The sequence below is a fragment of the Telmatherina bonti genome (assembly GCF_933228915.1).
Source record: "Telmatherina bonti genome assembly, chromosome: 23".
In the NCBI taxonomy this organism is placed as follows: domain Eukaryota; kingdom Metazoa; phylum Chordata; class Actinopteri; order Atheriniformes; family Telmatherinidae; genus Telmatherina; species Telmatherina bonti.
Window position 1 is genome coordinate 31,203,490 of NC_136632.1, and position 22,345 is coordinate 31,225,834.

The following is a 22,345-nucleotide window of genomic DNA, read 5'->3' on the forward strand; positions in this document are numbered from 1 at the left end:
ACCAGAACTAGAGCAAGAGCCAGAACCTGAACCAGAACGAGAACCTGAACAAGAGCCTGAACCAGAACCAGAGCCGGAACCTTAACCAGAACCAGAACCAGAGCCAGAACCTGAACCGGAACCTGAACCAGAACCAGAACCAGACCCAGAGCCAGAACCTGGACCTGAATCGGAACCGGAACCTAAACCAGAACCTGAACCAAAGCCAGAACCTGAACCAGAACGAGAACCTGAACAAGAGCCTGAACCAGAACCTGAACAAGAACCTGAACCAGAAACCTAACCAGAACCAGTACCAGAGCCAGAACCTGAACCAGAACCGGAATCTGAACCTGAACAAGAACCTGAACCAGAACCAGAGCCAGAACCTGAACCATGACCAGAACCAGAGCCAGACCCAGAACCTTAACCATGAAAAGAGCCAGAACCTTTACCAGAACCAGAACCAGAGCAAGAACCTTAACCAGAACTAGAGCAAGAGCCAGAACCTGAACCAGAACGAGAACCTGAACAAGAGCCTGAACCAGAACCTGAAGAAGAACCTGAACCAGAACCAGAGCCAGAACCAGAACCAGAGCCGGAACCTTAACCAGAACCAGAACCAGAGCCAGAACCTGAACCGGAACCTGAACCTGAACCAGAACCAGAACCAGAACCAGTGCCAGAACCTGGACCTGAACCGGAACCGGAACCTAAACCAGAACCTGAACCAAAGCCAGAACCTGAACCAGAACGAGAACCTGAACAAGAGCCTGAACCAGAACCTGAACAAGAACCTGAACCAGAACCAGAGCCAGAACCAGAACCAGAGCCGGAACCTTAACCAGAACCAGAACCAGAGCCAGAACCTGAACCAGAACCTGAACCTGAACCAGAACCAGAACCAGAACCTGGACCTGAACCGGAACCGGAACCAGAGCCAGAACCTGAACCTTAACCAGAAGCAGAACCAGAACCAGAACCTGAACCATAACCAGTACCTGAACCAGTGCCTGAACCAGAGCAAGAACGTTAACCGGAACCAGAACCAGAACCAGAACCTGAAACAGAACCAGTACCTTAACCAGAGCCAGAACCAGATCCAGAGCCAGAACCTGAACCTGAACCTGAACCTGTACCTGAACCTGAACCTGAACCGGAACAAGAACCAGAGCCAGAACTGGAGCCAGAACCTGAACCAGAACCTGAACCAGAGCCAGAACATCAACCTTAACCAGATCCTGATCCGGAACCTGAACCAGAACCAGAGCAAGAACCTGAAGCAGAACCAGAGCAAGAACCTGAACAATAACCAGAACCAGAGCCAGAACCAGAGACAGAACCTTAACCAGATCCAGAGCCAGAAGCTTAACCAGAGCCAGGACCTCAACCGGCACCAGAACCGGAACCAGAACCTGAACCAGAACCAGAACCAGTACTTGAACCAGAGCCAGAACCAGAACCAGAACCAGAACCTGAACCTGAACCGTAACCTGAATCAGAACCTGAACCAGAATCAGAGCCAGAACCTTAACCAGATCCAGATCCAGAGCCAGAACCTGAACCTGAACCTGAACCTGAACCAGAACCAGAGCCAGAACCAGAACCTGAACAAGAGCCAGAGCCAGAGCCAGAACCAGAGCCAGAACCTGAACCTTAACCAGAACCAGAACCACAACCTGAACCATTACCAGAACCATTACCAGAACCAGAACCTGAACCAGAACCAGAACCTGAACAAGAGCCAGAGCCAGAACCAGAATCAGAGCCAGAACCTTAACCAGATCCAGATCCAGAGCCAGAACCTGAACCAGAACCTGAACCTGAACCAGAACCAGAACCAGAACCGGAACCGGAACCGGAACCAGAGCCAGAACCTGAACCTTAACCAGAAGCAGAACCAGAACCAGAACCAGAACCTGAACCATAACCAGTACCTGAACCAGTGCCTGAACCAGAGCAAGAACGTTAACCGGAACCAGAACCAGAACCAGAACCTGAAACAGAACCAGTACCTTAACCAGAGCCAGAACCAGATCCAGAGCCAGAACCTGAACCTGAACCTGAACCTGAACCTGAACCTGAACCTGTACCTGAACCTGAACCTGAACCGGAACAAGAACCAGAGCCAGAACTGGAGCCAGAACCTGAACCAGAACCTGAACCAGAGCCAGAACATCAACCTTAACCAGATCCTGATCCGGAACCAGAGCCAAAATCAGAGCCAGAACCTCAACCAGAACGAGAACCTGAACCAGAGCCAGAACCAGAACCTGAACAAGAACCATAGCCAGAACCTTAACCAGAACCAGTACCAGAGCCAGAACCTGAACCAGAACCGGAATCTGAACCTGAACAAGAACCTGAACCAGAACCAGAACCAGAACCAGAACCAGAGCCAGAACCTGAACCATGACCAGAACCAGAGCCATAACCTTAAACAGAAGCAGAACCTAAACCAGAACCAGAGCCAGAACCTGAACCTTAACTGGAACCAGAGCCAGAACCTGAAGCTTAAGTGGAACCAGAGCCAGAACCTGAACCTTAACTGGAAAAAAAGCCAAAACCTGAACCTGAACCAGAACAAGAACCTGAACCAGAGCCAGAACCTGAACCATGACCAGAACCAGAGCCAGACCCAGAACCTTAACCAGAAAAAGAGCCAGAACCTTTACCAGAACCAGAACCAGAGCAAGAACCTTAACCAGAACTAGAGCAAGAGCCAGAACCTGAACCAGAACCAGAACCGGAACCTGAACCAGAACCAGAACCAGAACCAGTACCTGAACCAGTGCCTGAACCAGAGCAAGAACGTTAACCGGAACCGGAACCAGAACCAGAACCAGAACCTGAAACAGAACCAGTACCTTAACCAGAGCCAGAACCAGATCCAGAGCCAGAACCTGAACCTGAACCTGTACCTGAACCAGAACCTGAACCGGAACCAGAGCCAGAACCAGAACCAGAACCTGAACAAGAACCATAGCCAGAACCTTAACCAGAACCAGTACCAGAGCCAGAACCTGAACCAGAACCGGAATCTGAACCTGAACAAGAACCTGAACCAGAACCAGAACCAGAACCAGAACCAGAGCCAGAACCTGAACCATGACCAGAACCAGAGCCATAACCTTAAACAGAAGCAGAACCTAAACCAGAACCAGAGCCAGAACCTGAACCTTAACTGGAACCAGAGCCAGAACCTGAAGCTTAAGTGGAACCAGAGCCAGAACCTGAACCTTAACTGGAAAAAAAGCCAAAACCTGAACCTGAACCAGAACAAGAACCTGAACCAGAGCCAGAACCAGAACCTGAACAAGAACCAGAGCCAGTACCTGAAGCAGAACCAAAGCAAGAACCTGAACCATAACCAGAACCGGAACCTGAACCAGAACCAGAACCAGTACCTGAACCAGTGCCTGAACCAGAGCAAGAACGTTAACCGGAACCGGAACCAGAACCAGAACCAGAACCAGAACCTGAAACAGAACCAGTACCTTAACCAGAGCCAGAACCAGATCCAGAGCCAGAACCTGAACCTGAACCTGTACCTGAACCAGAACCTGAACCAGAGCAAGAACCTTAACCAGAACTAGAGCAAGAGCCAGAACCTGAACCAGAACGAGAACCTGAACAAGAGCCTGAACCAGAACCTGAAGAAGAACCTGAACCAGAACCAGAGCCAGAACCAGAACCAGAGCCGGAACCTTAACCAGAACCAGAACCAGAGCCAGAACCTGAACCGGAACCTGAACCAGAACCAGAACCAGAACCAGAGCCAGAACCTGGACCTGAACCGGAACCGGAACCTAAACCAGAACCTGAACCAAAGCCAGAACCTGAACCAGAACGAGAACCTGAACAAGAGCCTGAACCAGAACCTGAACAAGAACCTGAACCAGAAACCTAACCAGAACCAGTACCAGAGCCAGAACCTGAACCAGAACCGGAATCTGAACCTGAACAAGAACCTGAACCAGAACCAGAGCCACAACCTGAACCTTAACTGGAACCAGAGCCAGAACCTGAACCTTAACTGGAAAAAAGGCCAGAACCTGAACCTGAACCAGAACGAGAATCTGAACCAGAGCCAGAACCAGAACCTGAACAAGAGCCAGAACCAGAACCTAAACCAGAACCAGAGCCAGAACCTGAACCTTAACTGGAACCAGAGCCAGAACCTGAAGCTTAACTGGAACCAGAGCCAGAACCTGAACCTTAACTGGAAAAAAAGCCAGAACCTGAACCTGAACCAGAACGAGAACCTGAACCAGAGCCAGAACCAGAACCTGAACAAGAACCAGAGCCAGTACCTGAAGCAGAACCAAAGCAAAAACCTGAACCAGTGCCTGAACCAGTGCCTGAACCAGAGCAAGAACGTTAACCAGAACCGGAATCTGAACCTGAACAAGAACCTGAACCAGAACCAGAACCAGAACCAGAGCCAGAACCTGAACCATGACCAGAACCAGAGCCAGACCCAGAACCTTAACCAGAAAAAGAGCCAGAACCTTTACCAGAACCAGAACCAGAGCAAGAACCTTAACCAGAACTAGAGCAAGAGCCAGAACCTGAACCAGAACCGGAATCTGAACGTGAACCAGAGCCAGAACCAGAACCTGAACAAGAGCCAGAACCTGAACCTGAACCAGAACCAGAGCCATAACCTTAAACAGAAGCAGAACCTAAACCAGAACCAGAGCCAGAACCTGAACCTTAACTGGAACCAGAGCCAGAACCTGAAGCTTAAGTGGAACCAGAGCCAGAACCTGAACCTTAACTGGAAAAAAAGCCAAAACCTGAACCTGAACCAGAACAAGAACCTGAACAAGAGCCAGAACCAGAACCTGAACAAGAACCAGAGCCAGTACCTGAAGCAGAACCAAAGCAAGAACCTGAACCATAACCAGAACCGGAACCTGAACCAGAACCAGTACCTGAACCAGTGCCTGAACCAGAGCAAGAACGTTAACCGGAACCGGAACCAGAACCAGAACCTGAAACAGAACCAGTACCTTAACCAGAGCCAGAACCAGATCCAGAGCCAGAACCTGAACCTGAACCTGTACCTGAACCAGAACCTGAACAGGAACCAGAGCCAGAACCAGAACCAGAACCTGAACAAGAACCAGAGCCAGAACTGGAGCCAGAACCTGAACGAGAACCTGAACCAGAGCCAGAACATCAACCTTAACCAGAACCTGATCCGGAACCAGAGCCAAAATCAGAGCCAGAACCTCAACCAGAACGAGAACCTGAACCAGAGCCAGAACCAGAACCTGAACAAGAACCATAGCCAGAAACCTAACCAGAACCAGTACCAGAGCCAGAACCTGAACCAGAACCGGAATCTGAACCTGAACAAGAACCTGAACCAGAACCAGAACCAGAGCCAGAACCTGAACCATGACCAGAACCAGAGCCAGACCCAGAACCTTAACCAGAAAAAGAGCCAGAACCTTTACCAGAACCAGAACCAGAGCAAGAACCTTAACCAGAACTAGAGCAAGAGCCAGAACCTGAACCAGAACGAGAACCTGAACAAGAGCCTGAACCAGAACCTGAAGAAGAACCTGAACCAGAACCAGAGCCAGAACCAGAACCAGAGCCGGAACCTTAACCAGAACCAGAACCAGAGCCAGAACCTGAACCGGAACCTGAACCAGAACCAGAACCAGAACCAGAACCAGAGCCAGAACCTGGACCTGAACCGGAACCGGAACCGAAACCAGAACCTGAACCAAAGCCAGAACCTGAACCAGAACGAGAACCTGAACAAGAGCCTGAACCAGAACCTGAACAAGAACCTGAACCAGAAACCTAACCAGAACCAGTACCAGAGCCAGAACCTGAACCAGAACCGGAATCTGAACCTGAACAAGAACCTGAACCAGAACCAGAGCCAGAACCTGAACCATGACCAGAACCAGAGCCAGACCCAGAACCTTAACCAGAAAAAGAGCCAGAACCTTTACCAGAACCAGAACCAGAGCAAGAACCTTAACCAGAACTAGAGCAAGAGCCAGAACCTGAACCAGAACGAGAACCAGAACAAGAGCCTGAACCAGAACCTGAAGAAGAACCTGAACCAGAACCAGAGCCAGAACCAGAACCAGAGCCGGAACCTTAACCAGAACCAGAACCAGAGCCAGAACCTGAACCGGAACCTGAACCAGAACCAGAACCAGAACCAGAGCCAGAACCTGGACCTGAACCGGAACCGGAACCTAAACCAGAACCTGAACCAAAGCCAGAACCTGAACCAGAACGAGAACCTGAACAAGAGCCTGAACCAGAACCTGAACAAGAACCTGAACCAGAACCAGAGCCAGAACCAGAACCAGAACCAGAGCCGGAACCTTAACCAGAACCAGAACCAGAGCCAGAACCTGAACCGGAACCAGAACCAGAACCAGAACCAGAACCAGAACCAGAACCTGGACCTGAACCGGAACCGGAACCAGAGCCAGAACCTGAACCTTAACCAGAAGCAGAACCAGAACCAGAACCAGAACCTGAACCATAACCAGTACCTGAACCAGTGCCTGAACCAGAGCAAGAACGTTAACCGGAACCAGAACCAGAACCAGAACCTGAAACAGAACCAGTACCTTAACCAGAGCCAGAACCAGATCCAGAGCCAGAACCTGAACCTGAACCTGAACCTGTACCTGAACCTGAACCTGAACCGGAACAAGAACCAGAGCCAGAACTGGAGCCAGAACCTGAACCAGAACCTGAACCAGAGCCAGAACATCAACCTTAACCAGATCCTGATCCGGAACCAGAGCCAAAATCAGAGCCAGAACCTCAACCAGAACGAGAACCTGAACCAGAGCCAGAACCAGAACCTGAACAAGAACCATAGCCAGAACCTTAACCAGAACCAGTACCAGAGCCAGAACCTGAACCAGAACCGGAATCTGAACCTGAACAAGAACCTGAACCAGAACCAGAACCAGAACCAGAGCCAGAACCTGAACCATGACCAGAACCAGAGCCATAACCTTAAACAGAAGCAGAACCTAAACCAGAACCAGAGCCAGAACCTGAACCTTAACTGGAACCAGAGCCAGAACCTGAAGCTTAAGTGGAACCAGAGCCAGAACCTGAACCTTAACTGGAAAAAAAGCCAAAACCTGAACCTGAACCAGAACAAGAACCTGAACCAGAGCCAGAACCAGAACCTGAACAAGAACCAGAGCCAGTACCTGAAGCAGAACCAAAGCAAGAACCTGAACCATAACCAGAACCGGAACCTGAACCAGAACCAGTACCTGAACCAGTGCCTGAACCAGAGCAAGAACGTTAACCGGAACCGGAACCAGAACCAGAACCAGAACCTGAAACAGAACCAGTACCTTAACCAGAGCCAGAACCAGATCCAGAGCCAGAACCTGAACCTGAACCTGTACCTGAACCAGAACCTGAACCGGAACCAGAGCCAGAACCAGAACCAGAACCAGAACCTGAACAAGAACCAGAGCCAGAACTGGAGCCAGAACCTGAACGAGAACCTGAACCAGAGCCAGAACATCAACCTTAACCAGAACCTGATCCGGAACCAGAGCCAAAATCAGAGCCAGAACCTCAACCAGAACGAGAACCTGAACCAGAGCCAGAACCAGAACCTGAACAAGAACCATAGCAAGAAACTTAACCAGAACCAGTACCAGAGCCAGAACCTGAACCAGAACCGGAATCTGAACCTGAACAAGAACCTGAACCAGAACCAGAACCAGAGCCAGAACCTGAACCATGACCAGAACCAGAGCCAGACCCAGAACCTTAACCAGAAAAAGAGCCAGAACCTTTACCAGAACCAGAACCAGAGCAAGAACCTTAACCAGAACTAGAGCAAGAGCCAGAACCTGAACCAGAACCGGAATCTGAACCTGAACCAGAGCCAGAACCTGAACCTGAACCGGAACAGGAACCAGAACCTGATCCAGAGGCAGAACCAGAAACAGAGCCAGAACCTGAACAAGAACCAGAGCCATAACCTTAACCAGTACCAGAGCCAGAACCTGAACCAGAACCGGAATCTGAACCTGAACAAGAACCTGAACCAGAACCAGAGCCAGAACCTGAACCGGAACCTGAACCAGAACCAGAACCAGAACCAGAGCCAGAACCTGGACCTGAACCGGAACCGGAACCTGAACCAGAACCTGAACCAAAGCCAGAACCTGAACCAGAACGAGAACCTGAACAAGAACCAGAACCAGAACCAGAGCCAGAACCAGAACCAGAGCCAGAACCTGAACCGGAACCTGAACCAGAACCTGAACCAGAACCAGAGCCAGAACCTGGACCTGAACCAGAACCGGAACCTGAACCAGAACCTGAACCAGAGGCAGAACCAGAACCAGAGCCAGAACCTGAACAAGAACCAGAGCCATAACCTGAACCAGAGCCAGAACCAGAACCAGAACCAGAACCTGAACCATAACCAGTACCTGAACCAGTGCCTGAACCAGAGCAAGAACGTTAACTGGAACCAGAACCAGAACCAGAACCTGAAATAGAACCAGTACCTTAACCAGAGCCCGAACCAGATCCAGAGCCAGAACCTGAACCTGAACCTGTACCTGAACCTGAACCAGAACCAGAGCCAGAGCCAGAACCAGAACCAGAACCTGAACAAGAACCAGAGCCAGAACTGGAGCCAGAACCTGAACCAGAACCTGAAGAAGAACCAGAAAGAGAACCTGAACCAGAGCCAGAAAAAGAACCTGAATAAGAACCAGAGCCAGAACTGGAGCCAGAACCTGAACCAGAACCTGAACCAGAGCCAGAACATCAACCTTAACCAGATCCTGATCCGGAACCAGAGCCAAAATCAGAGCCAGAACCACAACCAGAACGAGAACCTGAACCAGAGCCAGAACCAGAACCTTAACAAGAACCATAGCCAGAACCTTAACCAGAACCAGTACCAGAGCCAGAACCTGAACCAGAACCGGAATCTGAACCTGAACAAGAACCTGAACCAGAACCAGAACCAGAACCAGAGCCAGAACCTAAACCATGACCAGAACCAGAGCCAGACCCAGAACCTTAACCAGAAAAAGAGCCAGAACCTTTACCAGAACCAGAACCAGAGCAAGAACCTTAACCAGAACTAGAGCAAGAGCCAGAACCTGAACCAGAACCGGAATCTGAACCTGAACCAGAGCCAGAACCAGAACCTGAACAAGAGCCAGAACCTGAACCTGAACCAGAACCAGAGCCATAACCTTAAACAGAACCAGAACCTAAACCTGAACCAGAGCCAGAACCTGAACCTGAACCGGAACAGGAACCTGAACCAGAGCCAGAACCTGAACAAGAACCAGAGCCATAACCTTAACCAGAACAAGAGCCAGAACCTGAACCTTAACCATAACCTGAACCAGAACCTGATCCAGAGGCAGAACCAGAACCAGAGCCAGAACCTGAACAAGAACCAGAGCCATAACCTTAACCAGAACCAGAGCCAGAACCTGAACCAGAACGAGAACCTGAACAAGAGCCTGAACCAGAACCTGAACAAGAACCTGAACCAGAACCAGAGCCGGAACCCTAACCAGAACCAGAACCAGAGCCAGAACCTGAACCGGAACCTGAACCAGAACCTAAACCAGAACCAGAGCCAGAACCTGGACCTGAACCGGAACCGGAACCTGAACCAGAACCTGAACCAAAGCCAGAACCTGAACCAGAACGAGAACCTGAACAAGAACCTGAACCAGAACCTTAACAAGAACCATAGCCAGAACCTTAACCAGAACCAGTACCAGAGCCAGAACCTGAACCAGAACCGGAATCTGAACCTGAACAAGAACCTGAACCAGAACCAGAACCAGAACCAGAGCCAGAACCTAAACCATGACCAGAACCAGAGCCAGACCCAGAACCTTAACCAGAAAAAGAGCCAGAACCTTTACCAGAACCAGAACCAGAGCAAGAACCTTAACCAGAACTAGAGCAAGAGCCAGAACCTGAACCAGAACCGGAATCTGAACCTGAACCAGAGCCAGAACCAGAACCTGAACAAGAGCCAGAACCTGAACCTGAACCAGAACCAGAGCCATAACCTTAAACAGAACCAGAACCTAAACCTGAACCAGAGCCAGAACCTGAACCTGAACCGGAACAGGAACCTGAACCAGAGCCAGAACCTGAACAAGAACCAGAGCCATAACCTTAACCAGAACAAGAGCCAGAACCTGAACCTTAACCATAACCTGAACCAGAACCTGATCCAGAGGCAGAACCAGAACCAGAGCCAGAACCTGAACAAGAACCAGAGCCATAACCTTAACCAGAACCAGAGCCAGAACCTGAACCAGAACGAGAACCTGAACAAGAGCCTGAACCAGAACCTGAACAAGAACCTGAACCAGAACCAGAGCCGGAACCCTAACCAGAACCAGAACCAGAGCCAGAACCTGAACCGGAACCTGAACCAGAACCAGAACCAGAGCCAGAACCTGGACCTGAACCGGAACCGGAACCTGAACCAGAACCTGAACCAAAGCCAGAACCTGAACCAGAACGAGAACCTGAACAAGAACCTGAACCAGAACCTGAACAAGAACCTGAACCAGAACCAGAACCAGAGCCAGAACCAGAACCAGAACCAGAGCCAGAACCTGAACCGGAACCTGAACCAGAACCAGAACCAGAACCAGAGCCAGAACCTGGACCTGAACCAGAACCTGAACCAGAGGAAGAACCAGAACCAGAGCCAGAACCTGAACAAGAACCAGAGCCAGAACCTGAACCAGAGCCAGAACCAGAACCAGAACCAGAACCTGAACCATAACCAGTACCTGAACCAGTGCCTGAACCAGAGCAAGAACGTTAACCGGAACCAGAACCAGAACCAGAACCTGAAATAGAACCAGTACCTTAACCAGAGCCATAACCAGATCCAGAGCCAGAACCTGAACCTGAACCTGTACCTGAACCTGAACCGGAACCAGAGCCAGAACCAGAACCAGAACCTGAACAAGAACCAGAGCCAGAACTGGAGCCAGAACCTGAACCAGAACCTGAAGAAGAACCAAAACGTGAACCGGAACCAGAGCCAGAACCTGAATAAGAGCCAGAACCAGAAAGAGAACCTGAACCAGAGCCAAAAAAAGAACCTGAATAAGAACCAGAGCCAGAACCAGAGCCAGAACCTGAACCAGAACCAGAACCTGAACAAGAACCAGAGCCAGAACTGGAGCCAGAACCTGAACCAGAACCTGAACCAGAGCCAGAACATCAACCTTAACCAGATCCTGATCCAGAACCAGAGCCAAAATCAGAGCCAGAACCACAACCAGAACGAGAACCTGAACCAGAGCCAGAACCAGAACCTGAACAAGAACCATAGCCAGAACCTTAACCAGAACCAGTACCAGAGCCAGAACCTGGACCTGAACCAGAACCTGAACCAGAGGCAGAACCAGAACCAGAGCCAGAACCTGAACAAGAACCAGAGCCATAACCTTAACCAGAACAAGAGCCAGAACCTGAACTTTTACCATAACCTGAACCAGAGCCAGAACCTGAACCAGAACGAGAACCTGAACAAGAGCCTGAACCAGAACCTGAACAAGAACCTGAACCAGAACCAGAGCCGGAACCTTAACCAGAACCAGAACCAGAGCCAGAACCTGAACCAGAACCGGAATCTGAACCTGAACCAGAGCCAGAACCAGAACCTGAACAAGAGCCAGAACCTGAACCTGAACCAGAACCAGAGCCATAACCTTAAACAGAACCAGAACCTAAACCAGAACCAGAGCCAGAACCTGAACCTTAACTGGAACCAGAGCCTGAACCAGAAGCTTAAGTGGAACCAGAGCCAGAACCAGAACCTGAACAAGAACCAGAGCCAGTACCTGAAGCAGAACCAAAGCAAGAACCTGAACCATAACCAGAACCGGAACCTGAACCAGAACCAGTACCTGAACCAGTGCCTGAACCAGAGCAAGAACGTTAACCGGAACCGGAACCAGAACCAGAACCAGAACCAGAACCTGAAACAGAACCAGTACCTTAACCAGAGCCAGAACCAGATCCAGAGCCAGAACATGAACCTGAACCTGTACCTGAACCTGAACCTGAACCTGAACCTGAACCGGAACCAGAGCCAGAACCAGAACCAGAACCTGAACAAAAACCAGAGACAGAACTGGAGCCAGAACCTGAACAAGAGCCTGAACCAGAACCTGAACAAGAACCTGAACCAGAACCTGAGCCAGAACCAGAACCTGCACAAGAGGCAGAACCTGAACCTGAACCAGAACCAGAGCCATAACCTTAAACAGAACCAGAACCTAAACCAGAACCAGAGCCAGAACCTGAACCTTAACTGGAACCAGAGCCAGAACCTGAAGCTTAAGTGGAACCAGAGCCAGAACCAGAACCTGAACAAGAACCAGAGCCAGTACCTGAAGCAGAACCAAAGCAAGAACCTGAACCATAACCAGAACCGGAACCTGAACCAGAACCAGTACCTGAACCAGTGCCTGAACCAGAGCAAGAACGTTAACTGGAACCGGAACCAGAACCAGAACCTGAAACAGAACCAGTACCTTAACCAGAGCCAGAACCAGATCCAGAGCCAGAACCTGAACCTGAACCTGTACCTGAACCTGAACCTGAACCTGAACCGGAACCAGAGCCAGAACCAGAACCAGAACCAGAACCTGAACAAGAACCAGAGCCAGAACTGGAGCCAGAACCTGAACGAGAACCTGAACCAGAGCCAGAACATCAACCTTAACCAGAACCTGATCCGGAACCAGAGCCAAAATCAGAGCCAGAACCTCAACCAGAACGAGAACCTGAACCTGAACCTTAACTGGAACCAGAGCCTGAACCTGAAGCTTAAGTGGAACCAGAGCCAGAACCAGAACCTGAACAAGAACCAGAGCCAGTACCTGAAGCAGAACCAAAGCAAGAACCTGAACCATAACTAGAACCGGAACCTGAACCAGAACCAGTACCTGAACCAGTGCCTGAACCAGAGCAAGAACGTTAACCGGAACCGGAACCAGAACCAGAACCAGAACCTGAAACAGAACCAGTACCTTAACCAGAGCCAGAACCAGATACAGAGCCAGAACCTGAACCTGAACCTGAACCTGTACCTGAACCTGAACCTGAACCTGAACCGGAACCAGAGCCAGAACCAGAACCAGAACCTGAACAAAAACCAGAGACAGAACTGGAGCCAGAACCTGAACAAGAGCCTGAACCAGAACCTGAACAAGAACCTGAACCAGAACCTGAGCCAGAACCAGAACCTGAACAAGAGGCAGAACCTGAACCTGAACCAGAACCAGAGCCATAACCTTAAACAGAACCAGAACCTAAACCAGAACCAGAGCCAGAACCTGAACCTTAACTGGAACCAGAGCCTGAACCTGAAGCTTAAGTGGAACCAGAGCCAGAACCAGAACCTGAACAAGAACCAGAGCCAGTACCTGAAGCAGAACCAAAGCAAGAACCTGAACCATAACCAGAACCGGAACCTGAACCAGAACCAGTACCTGAACCAGTGCCTGAACCAGAGCAAGAACGTTAACTGGAACCGGAACCGGAACCAGAACCAGAACCTGAAACAGAACCAGTACCTTAACCAGAGCCAGAACCAGATCCAGAGCCAGAACCTGAACCTGAACCTGTACCTGAACCTGAACCTGAACCTGAACCGGAACCAGAGCCAGAACCAGAACCAGAACCAGAACCTGAACAAGAACCAGAGCCAGAACTGGAGCCAGAACCTGAACCAGAACCTGAACCAGAGCCAGAACATCAACCTTAACCAGAACCTGATCCGGAACCAGAGCCAAAATCAGAGCCAGAACCTCAACCAGAACGAGAACCTGAACCAGAGCCAGAACCAGAACCTGAACAAGAACCATAGCCAGAAACTTAACCAGAACCAGTACCAGAGCCAGAACCTGAACCTGAACCGGAATCTGAACATGAACAAGAACCTGAACCAGAACCAGAACCAGAACCAGAGCCAGAACCTGAACCATGACCAGAACCAGAGCAAGACCCAGAACCTTAACCAGAAAAAGAGCCAGAACCTTTACCAGAACCAGAACCAGAGCAAGAACCTTAACCAGACCTAGAGCAAGAGCCAGAACCTGAACCAGAACCGGAATCTGAACCTGAACCAGAGCCAGAACCAGAACCTGAACCGGAACAGGAACCTGAACCAGAACGTGATCCAGAGGCAGAACCAGAACCAGAGCCAGAACCTGAACAAGAACCAGAGCCATAACCTTAACCAGTACCAGAGCCAGAACCTGAACTAGAACCGGAATCTGAACTAGAACAAGAACCTGAACCAGAACCAGAACCAGAGCCAGAACCTGAACCATGACCAGAACCAGAGCCCGATCCAGAACCTTAACCAGAAAAAGAGCCAGAACCTTTACCAGAACCAGAACCAGAGCAAGAACCTTAACCAGAACTAGAGCAAGAGCCAGAACCTGAACCAGAACCGGAGCCATAACCTTAACCAGAGCCAGAACCTGAACCTGAACCGGAACAGGAACCTGAACCAGAGCCAGAACCTGAACAAGAACCAGAGCCATAACCTTAACCAGAACAAGAGCCAGAACCTGAACCTTAACCATAACCTGAACCAGAACCTGATCCAGAGGCAGAACCAGAACCAGAGCCAGAACCTGAACAAGAACCAGAGCCATAACCTTAACCAGAACCAGAGCCAGAACCTGAACCAGAACGAGAACCTGAACAAGAGCCTGAACCAGAACCTGAACAAGAACCTGAACCTGAACCAGAGCCAGAACCAGAACCAGAGCCGGAACCTTAACCAGAACCAGAACCAAAGCCAGAACCTGAACCGGAACCTGAACCAGAGCCAGAACTGGAGCCAGAACCTGAACCAGAACCTGAACCAGAGCCAGAACATCAACCTTAACCAGATCCTGATCCGGAACCAGAGCCAAAATCAGAGCCAGAACCTCAACCAGAACGAGAACCTGAACCAGAGCCAGAACCAGAACCTGAACAAGAACCATAGCCAGAACCTTAACCAGAACCAGTACCAGAGCCAGAACCTGAACCAGAACCGGAATCTGAACCTGAAGTAGAACCTGAACCAGAACCAGAACCAGAGCCAGAACCTGAACCATGACCAGAACCAGAGCCAGACCCAGAACCTTAACCAGAAAAAGAGCCAAAACCTTTAACAGAACCAGAACCAGAGCAAGAACCTTAACCAGAACTAGAGCAAGAGCCAGAACCTGAACCAGAACCGGAATCTGAACCTGAACCAGAGCCAGAACCAGAACCTGAACAAGAGCCAGAACCTGAACCTGAACCAGAACCAGAGCCATAACCTTAAACAGAACCAGAACCTAAACCAGAACCAGAGCCAGAACCTGAACCTTAACTGGAACCAGAGCCAGAACCTGAAGCTTAAGTGGAACCAGAGCCAGAACCTGAACCTTAACTGGAAAAAAAGCCAGAACCTTTACCAGAACCAGAACCAGAGCAAGAACCTTAACCAGACCTAGAGCAAGAGCCAGAACCTGAACCAGAACCGGAATCTGAACCTGAACCAGAGCCAGAACCAGAACCTGAACCGGAACAGGAACCTGAACCAGAACCTGATCCAGAGGCAGAACCAGAGCCAGAACCAGAACCAGAACCAGAACCTGAACAAGAACCAGAGCCAGAACTGGAGCCAGAACCTGAACGAGAACCTGAACCAGAGCCAGAACATCAACCTTAACCAGAACCTGATCCGGAACCAGAGCCAAAATCAGAGCCAGAACCTCAACCAGAACGAGAACCTGAACCAGAGCCAGAACCAGAACCTGAACAAGAACCATAGCCAGAAACTTAACCAGAACCAGTACCAGAGCCAGAACCTGAACCTGAACCGGAATCTGAACATGAACAAGAACCTGAACCAGAACCAGAACCAGAACCAGAACCAGAGCCAGAACCTGAACCATGACCAGAACCAGAGCAAGACCCAGAACCTTAACCAGAAAAAGAGCCAGAACCTTTACCAGAACCAGAACCAGAGCAAGAACCTTAACCAGACCTAGAGCAAGAGCCAGAACCTGAACCAGAACCGGAATCTGAACCTGAACCAGAGCCAGAACCAGAACCTGAACCGGAACAGGAACCTGAACCAGAACCTGATCCAGAGGCAGAACCAGAACCAGAGCCAGAACCTGAACAAGAACCAGAGCCATAACCTTAACCAGTACCAGAGCCAGAACCTGAACTAGAACCGGAATCTGAACTAGAACAAGAACCTGAACCAGAACCAGAACCAGAGCCAGAACCTGAACCATGACCAGAACCAGAGCCCGACCCAGAACCTTAACCAGAAAAAGAGCCAGAACCTTTACCAGAACCAGAACCAGAGCAAGAACCTTAACCAGAACTAGAGCAAGAGCCAGAACCTGAACCAGAACCGGAGCCATAACCTTAACCAGAGCCAGAACCTGAACCTGAACCGGAACAGGAACCTGAACCAGAGCCAGAACCTGAACAAGAACCAGAGCCATAACCTTAACCAGAACAAGAGCCAGAACCTGAACCTTAACCATAACCTGAACCAGAACCTGATCCAGAGGCAGAACCAGAACCAGAGCCAGAACCTGAACAAGAACCAGAGCCATAACCTTAACCAGAACCAGTGCCAGAACCTGAACCAGAACGAGAACCTGAACAAGAGCCTGAACCAGAACCTGAACAAGAACCTGAACCTGAACCAGAGCCAGAACCAGAACCAGAGCCGGAACCTTAACCAGAACCAGAACCAAAGCCAGAACCTGAACCGGAACCTGAACCAGAGCCAGAACTGGAGCCAGAACCTGAACCAGAACCTGAACCAGAGCCAGAACATCAACCTTAACCAGATCCTGATCCGGAACCAGAGCCAAAATCAGAGCCAGAACCTCAACCAGAACGAGAACCTGAACCAGAGCCAGAACCAGAACCTGAACAAGAACCATAGCCAGAACCTTAACCAGAACCAGTACCAGAGCCAGAACCTGAACCAGAACCGGAATCTGAACCTGAAGTAGAACCTGAACCAGAACCAGAACCAGAACCAGAGCCAGAACCTGAACCATGACCAGAACCAGACCCAGACCCAGAACCTTAACCAGAAAAAGAGCCAAAACCTTTAACAGAACCAGAACCAGAGAAAGAACCTTAACCAGAACTAGAGCAAGAGCCAGAACCTGAACCAGAACCGGAATCTGAACCTGAACCAGAGCCAGAACCAGAACCTGAACAAGAGCCAGAACCTGAACCAGAACCAGAGCCATAACCTTAAACAGAACCTGGACCTAAACCAGAACCAGAGCCAGAACCTGAACCTTAACTGGAACCAGAGCCAGAACCTGAAGCTTAAGTGGAACCAGAGCCAGAACCTGAACCTTAACTGGAAAAAAAGCCAGAACCTGAACCTGAACCAGAACGAGAACCTGAACCAGAGCCAGAACCAGAACCTGAACAAGAACCAGAGCCAGTACCTGAAGCAGAACCAAAGCAAGAACCTGAACCATAACCAGAACCGGAACCAGAACCAGTACCTGAACCAGTGCCTGAACCAGAGCAAGAACGTTAACCGGAACCGGAACCAGAACCAGAACCAGAACCTGAAACAGAACCAGTACCTTAACCAGAGCCAGAACCAGATCCAGAGCCAGAACCTGAACCTGAACCTGTACCTGAACCTGAACCTGAACCTGAACCTGAACCTGAACCTGAACCGGAACCAGAGCCAGAACCAGAACCAGAACCTGAACAAGAACCAGAGACTGAACTGGAGCCAGAACCTGAACGAGAACCTGAACCAGAGCCAGAACATCAACCTTAACCAGAACCTGATCCGGAACCAGAGCCAAAATCAGAGCCAGAACCTCAACCAGAACCAGAACCTGAACCAGAGCCAGAACCAGAAACTGAACAAGAACCATAGCCAGAAACTTAACCAGAACCAGTACCAGAGCCAGAACCTGAACCAGAACCGGAATCTGAACCTGAACAAGAACCTGAACCAGAACCAGAACCAGTACCAGAGCCAGAACCTGAACCGGAATCTGAACCTGAACAAGAACCTGAACCAGAACCAGAACCAGAACCAGAACCAGAACCATGACCAGAACCAGAGCCAGACCCAGAACCTTAACCAGAAAAAGAGCCAGAACCTTTACCAGAACCAGAACCAGAGCAAGAACCTTAACCAGAACTAGAGCAAGAGCCAGAACCTGAACCAGAACCGGAATCTGAACCTGAACCAGAGCCAGAACCTGAACCTGAAACGGAACAGGAACCTGATCCAGAGGCAGAACCAGAACCAGAGCCAGAACCTGAACAAGAACCAGAGCCATAACCTTAACCAGAAAAAGAGCCAGAACCTGAACCTTAACCATAACCTGAACCAGAGCCAGAACCTGAACCAGAACGAGAACCTGAACAAGAGCCTGAACAAGAACCTGAACAAGAACCTGAACCAGAACCAGAGCCAGAACCAGAACCAGAGCCGGAACTTTAACCAGAACCAGAACCAGAGCCAGAACCTGGACCTGAACCGGAACCGGAACCTGAACCAGAGGCAGAACAAGAACCAGAGCCAGAACCTGAACCGGAACCGGAACCTGAACCTGAACCAGAACCAGTAGCTGAACCAGTGCCTGAACCAGAGCAAGAACGTGATCCGGAACCGGAACCAGAACCAGAACCAGAACCTGAAACAGAGCCAGAACCTTAACCAGAACCTGAACGAGAACCTGAACCAGAGCCAGAACCAGAACCTGAACAAGAACCTGAACCAGACTCAGAGCCAGAACCTGAAGCAGAAAGAGAATCTGAACCAGAGCCAAAGCAAGAACCTGAACCAGAATGAGAGCCAGAACCTTAACCGGAAACGGAACCTGAACCAAAACCAGAACCAGAACCTGAAGCAGAGCCAGAGCCAGAACCAGAACCTTAACCAGAACCAGAGCCAGAACCTGAACCAGAACCAGAACAAGAACCAGAGCCAGAACCAGAACCTGAACAGCAAACGGAACCTGAACCAGAGCCAGAGCCAGAGCGAACACCAGAGCCAGAACCAGAACCAGAACCAGAGCCAGAACCTGAACCTTAACTGGAAAAAAAGCCAGAACCTGAAGCTGAACCAGAACGAGAACCTGAACCAGAGCCAGAACCAGAACCTGAACAAGAACCAGAGCCAGTACCTGAAGCAGAACCAGAGCAAGAACCTGAACCATAACCAGAACCAGAACCAGAGCCAGAACAAGAACCTGAAAAAGAACCAGAGCCAGAACCAGAGCCAGAACCTGAACCAGATCCAGAACCTGATCCGGAAAAGGAACCTGAACCAGAACCAGAACGAGAAACAGAACCAGTACCTTAACCAGAGCCAGAACCAGAACCAGATCCAGAACCAGAACCTGAACCTGAACCTGAACATGAACCGGAACCAGACCCAGAGCCAGAACCAGAAACTGAACAAGAACCTGAGCCAGAACCGGAGCCAGAACCTGAACCAGAGCCAGAACCTCAACCTTAACCAGAACCTGATCCGGAACCAGAGCCAGAATCAGAGCCAGAACCTCAACCAGAAAGAGAACCTGAACCAGAGCCAGAACCAGAACCTGAACAAGAACCATAGCCAGAACCAGAGGCAGAACCTGAAACATAACCAGAACCAGAGCCAGATCCAGAACCTGAACCAGAACCAGAGCTAGAACCTTAACCAGAACCGGAACCATAGCCAGAACCTGAACTGGAACCGGAATCTGAACCTGAACAAGAACCTGAACACGAACCAGAACCAAAACCAGAGCCAGAACCTGAACCATGACCAGAACCAGAGCCAGACCCAGAACCTTAACCAGAAAAAGAGCCAGAACCTTTACCAGAACCAGAACCAGAGCAAGAACCTTAACCAGAACTAGAGTAAGAGCCAGAACCTTAACCGGAACCGGAATCTGAACCTGAACCAGAGCCAGAACCTGAACCTGAACCGGAAAAGGAACCTGAACCAGAGCCAGAACCAGAACCTGAACCAGAACAAGAGCCAGAACCTGAACCTGAACCTGAACCTGAACCTGAACAAGAACCAGAGACAGAACCTTAACCAGATCCAGAACCTGAACCTGAACCAGAACCAGAACCAGAACCAGTACATGAACCAGAGCATGAACCAGAACCAGAGCCTGAACCTGAACCGTAACCTGAATCAGAACCTTAACCAGAATCAGAGCCAGAACCTTAACCAGATCCAGATCCAGAGCCAGAACCTGAACCAGAACCCGAACCAGATCCAGAGCCAGAACCTGAACCTGAACCTGAACCGGAGCCAGAGCCAGAACCTTAACCTGATCCGGAACCAGAGCCAGAATCAGAGCCAGAGCCTGAACCAGAAACTGAACAAGAATAAGAGCCAGAACCAGAGCCAGAACCTGAACCTCAACCAGAATCAGAGCCTGAACCTTAACCAGAACCAGAGCCGGAACCTGAACCAGAACCAGAGCCAGAACCAGAACCTAAACCAGAACCGGAACCGGAACCTGAACCTGAACCAGAACCAGTAGCTGAACCAGTGCCTGAACCAGAGCAGGAACGTGAACCGGAACCGGAACCAGAACCTGAAGCTTAACTGGAACCAGAGCCAGAACCTGAACCTTAACTGGAAAAAAGCCAGAACCTGAACCTGAACCTGAACCAGAACGAGAACCTGAACCAGAGCCAGAACCAGAACCTGAACAAGAACCAGAGCCAGTACCTGAAGCAGAACCTTAACCTGATCCGGAACCAGAGCCAGAATCAGAGCCAGAACCTGAACCATAACGAGAACCTGAACAACAGCCTGAACCAGAACCTGAACAAGAACCAGAGCCAGAACCTGAACCTTAACCAGAATCAGAGCCTGAACCTTAACCTTAACCAGAACCAGAACCAGAGCCAGAACCAGAACCAGAACCGGAACCGGAACCTGAACCAGAACCAGTACCTGAACCAGCACCTGAACCAGAGCAAGAACGTGAACCGGAACCAGAACCAGAACCAGAACCTGAAACAGAGCTAGAACCTTAACCAGAACCTGAACGAGAACCTGAACCAGAGCCAGAACCAGAACCTGAACAAGAACCTGAACCAGAACCAGAGCCAGAGCCAGAACCAGAACCAGAGCCAGAACCTGAAGCAGAACGAGAACCTGAACCAGAGCCAGAGCAAGAACCAGAACCAGAATGAGAGCCAGAACCTTAACCGGAACCGGAACCGGAACCTGAACCAGAACCAGAAGCAGAACCAGAACCTGAAGCAGAGCCAGAACCAGAACCAGAACCTGAACCAGAGCCAGAACCTGAACCAGAGCCAGAACCTGAGCCAGAACCTGAACCTTAACCGGAACCAGAGCCAGAACCAGAGCCAGAACGAGAACCTGAACCAGAGCCAGAGCCAGAACCAGAACCTGAACAAGAACCAGAGCCAGAACCTGAAGCAGAACCAGAGCAAGAACCTGAACCATAACCAGAACCAGAGCCAGAACCAGAGACAAAACCTTAACCAGATCCAGAGCTAGAACCTTAACCAGACCCAGGACCTGAACCGGCACCAGAACCAGAACCAGAACCTGAACTAGAACAAGAACCAGTACATGAACCTGAAGCAGAACCAGAACCTGAACAGTAACCTGAACCAGGATCAGAGCCAGAACCTTAACCAGATCCAGAACCTGAACCAGAGCCAGAACCTGAACCAGAACCTGAACCAGATCCAGAACCTGAACCTGAACCGGAACCAGAGCCAGAACCAGAACCAGAGCAAGAGCCAGAGCCAGAACCAGAACCAGAACCTGAACCATAACCATAACCAGAACCAGAACCTGAACCAGAACCTTAACAAGAGCCAGAGCCAGAACCTGAACCAGAACCTTAACAAGAACCAGAGCCAGAACCTGAACCAGAACGAGAACCTGAACCAGAGCCAGAACCAGAACCTGAACCAGAACCAGAGCCACAACCTGAAGCAGAACCAGAGACAGAACCTTAACCAGATCCAGAGCCAGAACCTTATCCAGACCCAGGACTTGAAGCAGAAAGAGAGCCAGAACCTTAACCGGAACCGGAACCAGAAACAGAACCAGAACCAGAACCTGAAGCAGAGCCAGAACCAGAACCTTAACCAGAACCAGAGCCAGAACCTGAACCAGAACCAGAACCAGAACCAGAACCAGAACCAAAGCCAGAACCAGAACCTGAACAGCAACCGGAACCTGAACCAGAGCCAGAGCCAGAGCCAGAGCCAGAGCGAAAACCAGAGCCAGAACCAGAACCAGAACCAGAGCCATAACCTTAAA